The sequence below is a fragment of the Canis lupus genome, chromosome 18, assembly GCF_011100685.1.
Source record: "Canis lupus familiaris isolate Mischka breed German Shepherd chromosome 18, alternate assembly UU_Cfam_GSD_1.0, whole genome shotgun sequence".
NCBI classification, from domain to species: Eukaryota; Metazoa; Chordata; class Mammalia; order Carnivora; family Canidae; genus Canis; species Canis lupus.
This window is the reverse complement of record NC_049239.1, coordinates 10465139-10475638: the sequence shown is the minus strand read 5'-3', so window position 1 is coordinate 10475638 and position 10500 is coordinate 10465139. Positions and strand designations below refer to the sequence as shown.

Sequence of the window (10500 nt, the reverse complement as noted above, 5' to 3'; positions counted from 1 at the left end):
CTTGTAACACAAATAAATTGTACCATAGCCCCTCCCCACCCTCATACTGCTCAGACCTCCCCGCCCTTCCTGCAACCCCATGTCTCTGTTCCTTATCAGGACTCACGTCTCACACCGAATTAGCATCTTTATCCTCTGAGACATATTTGCATTTCGTACCAGCAGGCTTTCAAAAACGTTTTGCCTGCAGCAGGACAGAGGTACACGCTGAATGATTCATCACTAAGCAGACACTTCCAAATTAGCCTCAGTAGCCAGGCGCCTGTGCCACCTTTCCTCAAGAGCAGAGCCTCAGAGGGCATCCTAGTATGAGTGAGCAGTCATCTTGTTCCAACCCGCAGGAGGAGATAGGCTGACCCATCTGTACCACTGGTTCTCTTACATTCAGGGCTTGGCAGGGCCACGTCTGAGATTGAGTCCTCCCTCCTACCCACTAGCTACATAAACTCGGGAAGGTCAAGCCGTGTGAACTTCTGAGCTCGAGGTTGGTATGTACAATGTGGCAGTGATAGCATCTATCCATGTTGTTACCTTGGAAAGCTAACTCATTCATATTAAATGAAAGTACAGTGGGCATAGCAAGTTCCTCCCTTTGCCACCCGGCATCTTGCCGCCAGGCATCCTGAGGCCCCGCCTGGGTCCCTCCCTCTCCTGCACCACGCAACATCCTTGCTGGCCGCTGCTCTGAGTCCTCAGAACTTGTAAAGATGCCCAGAGTAGAGATGGACTGTCCTATTCCCTTGTGGCATCCCAAGACACTATAGTTTGGTCCCCAGTGCGTGGATATGGAGAAACAGCTTTTATTATTATAGGATAGAATTTGTCATTTGAACCATTTTTAAGGTGTGCAGTTCTGTGGCATTAAGTATACTTGTGCTGTCCAACCACCACCACTCCCTACTTCTAGAACTTTTTCATCACCCTCTCCAGAAAAACCCATACCTGTTAGCAGTTACTCCTCATCTCCCACCTCCAGTCCTTGGCGACCACCTAATGTGTTTTCTGTCTATGGATTGGCCTGTTCTGCACATTTCATATCAACGGAATTATACAGTATATTGCCTTCAGCATCTGGCCTCTTGCACTTAGCATGACACATTGCCCCTTCTGTTTTCACTTGGCACCTTTTGTCTCCCTAGGACCAGGCTTGCACCAGGGGACAGGGCTAAGGATGAATCTGAACAGCTATTACCATGCTGCTCTTTTCAGGATTCCGGGTGCTTTCAATGAAGAACCCTCACCAGGTTCTTTCTCCCTGGCATGTGTCCACTACCCTCTGTAAATGTCTTTCTATGAGGCTATTCCAGGTCCCAGACACGCCCGGAGGTGTGTGAAGTGTCAGCAGTGAGTAATAGCTTGTACTCCTTCCCTGCCAGCTGTCAAACCTAAACCACCAGTTTGCCAACCGTGCCCGCATATGCCTGAGCCTGGAAAGTCCAAGGAAATGCTGAAGTTGAGATCCCAAATGGTGTAATTAAATTACTGCAATGTTATACTTTTTGTTAACAAAAGTAAACCCTTCCTTTAGTATTTGAGTGCCATTCTGCTTGCTCTGATGCCTTGGAGGCATAAAACACATCTTTATTTCTCCAGAATCTTTCTGGACTTGCACTTCATATGCAGATATGCATGGTACTTTCGCTTTTCCATTCCTCTGCCTTAGAAGTAGTCTTATGTAAATCCCAGCCAATGTAATTCTGATCCTCTGGTGGTATGGCTCTAGTATCTGTGAGGAAACCCTTAACAAGGATTCAAAAGAAGGAATTTTTTCTAATTTACAGTTGACATATAAAAACTGAACAAATGGAGAAATGGAGGAGTCTTGGCTACTCCTTTATCATACTGAATTATTTATTTGGGAGTTTCAAGCTACTGGTTTTGCCAAAGTGTTCTCTCTAGGAAATTCAGAGTTTGCTGGAATTTTGTTCCATGTTTCTTTTATAAAATTGTAAATTTAAAAAAATGTTAAATGTCTTAGTGTAAATTTCTATGCATCTCTTTTTCTTTCATAGCTACTGGTTTTGTAGTTAAATTTTACATTTACCAATAGTGTATAATAATTAGAGAGGAAACAATCATAAAAGGATGTAATTACGAGGGAAGAAAGTAAAAATCTTTAATCTTCCATGCATAGGGTCAGTTTCACCCCTAACAATCATCATTTTATCTGCCTTTTCTAGTTGAATGTCTTTGAACCTTCCTATCTTGTGTTTCTCAATGTGCTTTATATAAGGAGCCATACAGAGGTTCCATGCTTTATCAGTTAGTTTCTCTCTCTTTCTTTCTTTCTTTCTTTCTTTCTTTCTTTCTTTCTTTCTTTCTTTCTTTCTTTCTTTCTTTCTCTTTTTTTCTTTCCTTCTGTTTATACACTTATGTAGGTGGCTTTGGTGTTCTTTAAACCAAAGTTACATTCTTGTATGACACTCTCGTGCTTTTCTTTGCATCCAGCACATACCTAGCCATATTTTATGGCCCACGATTTTTGCTTGCAGATGCCAAATTAGTTTATATAACTCAAAGAGGTCTCATTTAGGTTAATTTAATGTCTTTTCAGGCAAGCTGCAGATTATGGGAAAGAAATAGTCAAGTAATGTGAACGCACCAACATAAAGGAACGAAGACACATTTGGAACCGTGTCTCATTAGTAGGTTAGGGTCCGCTGCACCTACCCATCTGCCAATATCTGTCTGCCAATATTCCCCAGTCTATCCTGTTTCTAAATGCTGATTTAGATAAATGCTTTTCTAACCAAAATGAAACAGTATGGTACTTAAGTCAACCATGAAAATAAGCACTGACATGTGTGCCCCCCACCTGAAAGGAATCAGGACAAGCTTGATTTGAATCAGGCAGGAGGCCAGATGCAATCAGATTCCCAAAATCTGTAAACTCCACCAAAAGGAGAGATCAAATCCCATTCCCTCAGGACTTCAGATTATGGAAGATCCTGGGATGTCAGAATTGAGCTGGGCTCCCAAATCTTCAATAAAATGTGATTTTGTACAATAGGAATGGGCAGGTGACAAAACCAGACCATTCTCTTAGGGTACCAATAAATGGGAAGACTGGGTACTTTTTCTAGAGAGACTTAATTTTTTAGGGCATTTTTAGGTTTGTAGCAAAACTGAACAGAAGGCTGAGAGAGTTCCCTTTGGGTATTTTGTCGCCCTCTCTCATGCACACTATCTCTGCCTCTGGAGTCCCAGAGCACTCCGGACTTCCATGCAAAGGTGGACACAGACTGGACCAAGAGTTTGAATAGATGTAGAATAATTCATCACCCAGTAAGGACTCGCCGTCCCAGCTGGTCTAACATGGAAGGCCTACAAGGTACCTAAGAGCACGGATTGGTATTTGGTGCCCCTGGGAGCTGTCGAGCTACCATTTCACCAATATAGGTGTGCCTTGCTTTGAACAAACCCAATTTTTAAAAATATTACTAATAAAGAAACCTAATTATATATTTAAAATCTGACTTACACCAGAGGCTAATTGGGAGTGACCCATCTTTCCAACACTTTCAAAGATAGGCTGTCTACCTTCTCTAAAGTCTAAAGTCATTCAAAACTTCCCAGAGCCTCTGTTCCAGGCAGTCATTCTCCACATTGTCCTTCAGAAATATCACCTAACCTCTGAAACTAATAATACATTATATGTTAATTAATTGATTTTTAATTGTTATCTATATGTTAATATCATATATGTTAATACTATATATTAAACTAGTAATATATGTTAATTGATGGTCCATCGTTTAAAAAACAAACACCAACATATAATTAGCATTATACATTAATTAATTTAAATTAAACAAAAAACAAAGCATCTAATATACAAAAAAGAAGAAAAAGAAGAAGAAGGAGGAGAAGAGGAAGACGGAGGAGGAAGAGGAGGAGGAGGAAGAGGAGGAGGAGAAGAAGAAGAAGAAGAAGAAGGAGGAGGAGGAGGAGGAGGAGGAGGAAGAAGGAGGAGGAAGAAGGAGGAGGAGAAGAAGAAAGAAGAAGAAGAAGAAGAAGAAGAAGAAGAAGAAGAAGAAGAAGAAGAAGAAGAAGAAGAAGAAGAAGAAGAAGAAGAAGAAGAAGAAGAAGAAGAAGACAAAAGAAAAAAGAAAAGAAAGACCACGTAAGCCATGCTGTGTCATCTGGATGTTTCTCACATTCCAGACTGTAATAATAATACCCTCTCTTCCTTCTTTCAAGGAATGACCCTCACTTTCTTGAACCCTCTCTGCTATGGTTCCACAACCTCCACGGACACTGCCTTGGCCTCTCTAACCCACAGAAACCCCCCTGTCCTGATTCTCTGGGCCCTTTTGGTCTACCAATAAGCAGGACCCTGTTACCCCCAGACCTGATTGTTTTTTATGAGTTAATCTCATCTCCATAAGTAGACCATGACACTCCTTGAAGGCAGAATTGTGACCTTAAACCATACATATTGCTCGGCACAGTACTAGTGCCTAGCTCATGTTCCATACATTTAACAAGCAATTCTTAAATCTACAGGAGTAGTCACTGCTTGATTTTCTTACCAAGTTCTCTAGGTGTCCGCAACATATGGTTCAGTGTACACATACTTGTCAAGAATGTACTTGTTGTGTGAAGGCAGGTGGGTATGCAATATGCCACTTTCCAGAACCACTAGATTTTTTTTCCAAAGGAGCACTTAGGGAAAAAAAGGGGGACTCGTTTAATGTTACAAACAGGTGCTATTACTGTTGAAAATGTTGACAAACTCTAGGTAAGGAAGAAACAGGAAAACATTTCAGCCAAGGCATACAGGTTCGACATGGATCCTTGTACTTGTTTGTAGTCTTGTTGGAAAGCTTTGAGACTGAAACTCAGGCAGAGAAGGAAGTGAACTTGTAGCAGTAACTTTCTCTAGATCATTCTTTGGCCACACTAACAGTCCTCCTGCTGCCGACATTGCATAGTGTGAGATGGGGCATGTGAGAACCTAAAAATTAGGGTGTTCAGTATTAAGAAGCTTGTCCCACCAACTCTTACTTTTCAAATAACAAGGAAATCTTAAAAAGATGATTTAGTTCTCTCCCTTCCTGCCCTGTTTTTGAGGTGCTAACATGCGTAGTCACCACTGTAGAGTTCACAGCAGCCTGCTTTTACCCCTCCTGCCCCAGGGTTTGAGGGTGAGAGGGCCCTGACTGGCAGGCAAAATATTCAGACTCCGGCTTCTGTCTCTGCAAAGCAGAGAAGAATGGACTGTCTTTAAGGATTTTTTTTTTAATTTATTCGAGAGAAAGAGAGAGAGAGAGAGGCAGAGACACGGGCAGAGGGAGAAGCAGGCTCCATGCAGGAAGCCCGACGTGGGACTCGATCCTGGGACCCCGGGGTCACGCCCTGGGCGGAAGGCAGGTGCTACACCGCTAAGCCACCCAGGGCATCCCAAATTAATGCATTTGTTAAAAATATTTATTTATTTATTCATGAGAGACACAGAGAGAGGGGCAGAGACACAGGCAGAGGGAGAAGCAGGCTCCATGCAGGGAGCCCGATGTGGGACTCGATCACGGGACCCCAGGATCACGCCCGGGGCTGAGGTTGGTGCTAAACCGCTGAGCCCCCCGGGCTGCCCTGGACCATCTTTAAAAACAAACACAAACACCTGGGCACCTGGGTGGCTCAGTGGTTGCGTATCTGCCTTTGGCTCAGGGCGTGACCCCCAGGTCCCAGGATCGAGTCCCACGTCGGGCTCCCTGCATGGGGCCTGCTTCTCCCTCTGCCTGAGTCTCTGCCTCTCTCTCTCTCTCTTCTCTCTCTGTCTCTCATGAATAAATAAATAAAATCTTAAACAAATAATAAATTTAAACATTAAAAAGACACCCAACCTGTGGAAACTTGACCCTCACACGTCTAAGCAAACTGGCCAGGTCCGAAGCAGCAGGTGGTCCGGGTGATGCAAACGAAGAGCACAAACAGTTGGTGCTCTTAACTCCAGTTGAACGCGGACCCGAAAGGATTGGGGGGAGGGGGGGTGAACTTTTACAACCGAAAGCCCTAAAGCACAGGTGTGTTTGCAGGCCAGCGCGGAGGAAAAGGCGAGGGAAGGCAGGGAGCAGGCTCCGCGCAGCCCTGGCTGCGGGCTGCACGCGGCTCCCGGGGTGCAGGTGCCTCTCTGCTCCCAGGGCTCCCCGCAGCCCCAGGCCCTGCGTGCACCCAAGGGGGGGCCGGGGAGCCGCCGCGTGGTGCAGGGGAGGGGGCGGAGGGGCTCTCGTCCGCGGCGGGGTCCCAACCGCACGCTCCCTTTCTCTCCCCGCAGCTACCTCATCCCTGAACTCCCAGCTCCAGCAGCTGCAGCAGCTGCAGCAGCTCCCGCCGCCCGCCCAGCACCCGCCGCCCGGGCCGCCCGCGCAGCCCCCGCAGCCCCCGCAGCCGCAGCCGCCGCCGCCGCCGCCGCAGCCCCCGCAGCCGCAGCCGCAGCCGCAGCCGCAGCCCCAGAACCACAACCACAACCACAGCCGAGCGTCCCCGCCGCAGCAGAGCGCAAGCCCCCCTCAGAAAGCCAGCCAGTCGCCGGGACATGGCCTGCCGTCGCCGCTCACGCCACCCAATCCTCTGCAGGTACGCGCCCCGCCCCCGAGCGGGGGGGCGGGGGTGGTCACGGGGGGTCACGGGGGGCTCTCCCGCGCCCCCCACCGGAGCCCCAGGGCCCGCTGCAAAACTTAGCATCCCGGGCTGCAGCGGCGCCTCCTCCTAACGGATGCCCCAGCCCCGGGGAGGAGGGAGCCCACAGCAGGCAGCTGGGGGATGCATGTAAACGAAACAAATCGGAGCCCATTGACGTTGCCCTCCGCTGGATAAATGTTTTTCTGTTTCCTTCTGCGAGAGGCCGGCTCTGGAAGTGCACTTGTAGCCTGTAATAATTCCATTTTATGATACTTTCTGAAGGCAGCCAAGATAGCATCCAATTAAAATTATTACCAGCACCGTTTTGTAGCCCCGTGGAGAACTGTATCTCCTGTCCATGAGGCACGGTGGTTATTTCTCTGTATTATGAATACAACGGTGTCTTACCTTAAGTACTTTGTGCTCTTTTGTTTCTATTTTTCTAAAGACTCTCTGGGGTCAGGAGGGTAAAGAAATTCAGCCCCCGTCTGTGTCCCAGATTCCAACCATTCCAACCATGGACCGACAAGTCCTCAAAAAAGGAGGCCGAGCGCCTCAGCAGAGCCCCATCCTTATAAAACAGTAAAGCTCCGGTGCCTTTACTTTATTACCTTGAGGCAGGGGGCATCCAAAACAGGTAGTCAGGCTAATCAGGAAAGCTTCTCTTTTAACGTGCCCTCATTCAGGAATACATAACTTTGAAAGTTCAGAAAGTTGTTCTTAACTCAGAGGCCTTTAAAGTAAATTAGGTTCAAAATGTAATGACTGTGATGTCAACACCCTCAGATCCAGAAATTAATAGCCCAGGTTTTGACGGTCATAATGATGGTTTCCCCGGTGAGATGACAGATGATTGAGTACGTTTGAAGCACAGTGACAAAGTCCAACAAAGCGAGCAGCCCAGGTCCTCCTTTCAAATGCCAACTCAGCGCCTTCCTTAGGCCTCGCTCTTGGGGTGCACGCAGCCCTCCACTACCTGAGGACGACAGCGGCAATGCGTCCTCAGGTCCTCGCCAGCAAAGTATGCAAGGTCACGCTAGATTGGCACACAGACAGAAAGGCAAGTGGATTAGAGACTTAGGAATTTTGAACTGACTGTGTTTGTTATCTGCTAACTTTGTTTCCGTGAACTTGAATTCTCAATGGTGGCCCGAAGTTTTTCTTGGAAATGAAAGCATTTGAGTGAGATGAGTAATTGCGTTTTCCCTGGCACTTGGGTCATGGCTACTTTCAACGTGAACGTTCTCTTGAGTCGGATGTGAAGATGTATTTTTTTTTAAATCTTACAAGTGTGAGACAGTGTAATACCTTTGACCTGGGCGGACAGGAACACGGGCTATAGAAATCTTCCGTGGGCACTTGACACCTACAGAGAAAATAGGTACAATCAAACTTACAAGATGCACAACTGGAGCCTTCCTGATGTTTTTAGCATTTGGAATTCAACTCCATTCTTCCAAAGAATGAGTTTAATGCTTTTTAGGAGCTGTTAAATCAGACGGGCCTATACACCATCTAGTTAAACACTTCCTCTCCCTGAGCCCCTCCTTCCCCCCCCCCCCCCCCCCCCCCCCCCCCCCCCCGCCGAACAGGTGAAATTACCAAATAAAAAAACGGGTCCTGCTCTGAGGGATGAGGTTACTTAGCTCAGTCCTCAGTTATCCCATATAGTCCAGTGTTCCTTACAGCAGAGCAAAACTTCGAGCTCTGTGGACATCGGTCTTTTCTGAACACTATCAACATCTTATAGATCTCTATTGGCCAGGGAAAGCCAGGTGTGGATAACCCACTTCAATGGCTACTAACAGGACTCATGGATGAGATGACCAATCCGCCCCATGGAAATAAATTCTATTAGGAGAATCTCCAAAAGTTGTCTTAACGGTTTCCTATGAAAGCCCATTGGGTAAGTTTCATTTTGTGTTGTTTTTTGCAAGAAATGAAGGCTCAGAGCCACATTTCTTTCTTTCCAACCTTAAGAGAATATTCTAATTTTTTGCTCTTGGGGTTTTAACTTATAAACTTATGAAATACATTGGTAAGGCAATCCTCCAACTTCTGTGGACCTAATGGATGACCACCGAAGGAATGATTTGGTAGAGCTTTTAAAGATATTATCGGGTAGACAGAGAACTACTTTTGAATGAATATATATCCGTAGGAGTAAAATGATTTTTTGCCTTCACAATAGACATGTGTAAAGGAAATGGAGAATTCCATGGTTTTGAAATACTGGGTTTTTTTCCTACACTAGCTGAAGGGTTTTTGAGTTTGTGGAGCACAAAAGATTTGAACCTTTTAAAAAGAAAACTTTAAAAGGACCTGCAAAGATACTTAACTCTCAAAGGTAATGATCTTAATGAACAAGAATAAAGTGGTTTTGTTTGAAGATTATTAAGGGAACAAAGATCAACTAAATTCACATGTGACAGTTTAAATTCTATTTTACAACTCTTTATTTTCATGTAGGCTTTGTCCTTTTACATTTTTCAAACCCTGTTTGGGAAAGAGTAGTTAAGAACAATGCAACTTAGGTTTTCAGGGGAAACCAGTAATTCAGAAGGTTTAAAAAACAAACAACTTTGAAGGATAATAAGTATTTCTTATTACAGAGGCTGTTGTATCTCAAAAAAAAAAAAAAGTAAATAAAAATAGCTAGCGTGAGTCTAATTGGGCGAGGTCATTTCTCGAAATGAAAAAAAAAAAGATGAAAAGCCCTGGCAGGCAGTATCACTCTAGACTGAAATTCTCCTAATGGTTCTTGTTGGGTTTTCCTCTAAGATTGCAATATTAGTTTTTCACCCTTTTACTCAATCCCATGAAATTTACTGCATTTACAAAACCCGAATGTTGCTTCAAGACAGAAAGGAGTCTAGAGCATTATCACTTCAGAGAACTAATTTTGGTTGCTCAGGGTTACAGGAGAGCTGGTTGTCCAATGTGAATAACAGAAGCTGGCCCCTGGAGGGCTGTCTTTAGAATCTTCATTGAGACTCAAGAGCTACCCACCGATGAATTCACTCTCAGCAGGGATGAGGAGAGAATTTATCCTTCTCAATATAAATAAGAAGGACTTCGATTTACAAAACATGTCTGAGGGTTGAATTTAATCCATAGGTTCCAGGATAAAAATCAACCCATACTTCTTACTTTTGCTCTAACCCATTGGCTGTGCCAGAGTCTGAAACTAGAAATACAGAATACGTTGTTGGGTAGGAACAGATCAGAAACATAAACAGAAGCAGCTTTAGGGGAGAAAACATAGGGTCTCATTCCTAGGTAGAAAAAAACAATGTTCAGTTTTAATTTGAATATATAATTTTGATCTGGATAAAGACCCTACGAACATAAAAATGTTGAAATACCCCCTTCTCATGATCTTTGAGATGGCTTTTCTTGAGCCCATTCCTTGGGAGTTTTTATTTGCTCTAAGGAAATTCTAAACATTGTGTTAAAGCCCCAGTGCCTTCAGGTTCATTCCTGTGATCTGGAGGTGAACTGGATGTGGCTGGAGTCATGGTGCCATGGGAATAGGAAGCTGGAGGCTTTGAGGTCTTGTTCTTCTTCTGAACCTTCTTCCAATTAGCTGACAACTTTGGACAAGTCACATTAGCTCTTTGGACTTCATTTTTCTCGTCTGCTAAACATGTGGCCTAGATGATTTTTAAGATCCTTTTCAGGCATGCGAGTCTATGTAAATGTTGGTAGGCCTCTGTGTTGGCCATTGAAAACTCGATGGTCCCAAAGATTCTCTGGGTATTCTTCAAGGTCAGGTTAATTTCTTCCCACTCAGCTGGGTGGCAGAGTGGAAAGAGTATGGGGACACACCTAAGTGTGATAATGATAGCAGAAGCAGATTTTATCTTAGCCAGAGAA

The 10500-nt window shown here is 44.8% G+C and overlaps 1 protein-coding gene across 1 annotated transcript in view; it reads left to right on the top strand.

Annotated features, from left to right (window-relative positions):
* Nucleotides 1-6438: 6438 nt before the first annotated feature.
* Nucleotides 6439-10500, top strand: part of POU6F2 (POU class 6 homeobox 2) — a 125857-nt gene continuing 121795 nt past the window's right edge. The window contains exon 1 of the mRNA XM_038562668.1: nucleotides 6439-6579. The gene's annotated coding sequence lies outside the window, so the exon portion shown is untranslated. The remainder of the gene's footprint in view (nucleotides 6580-10500) is intronic.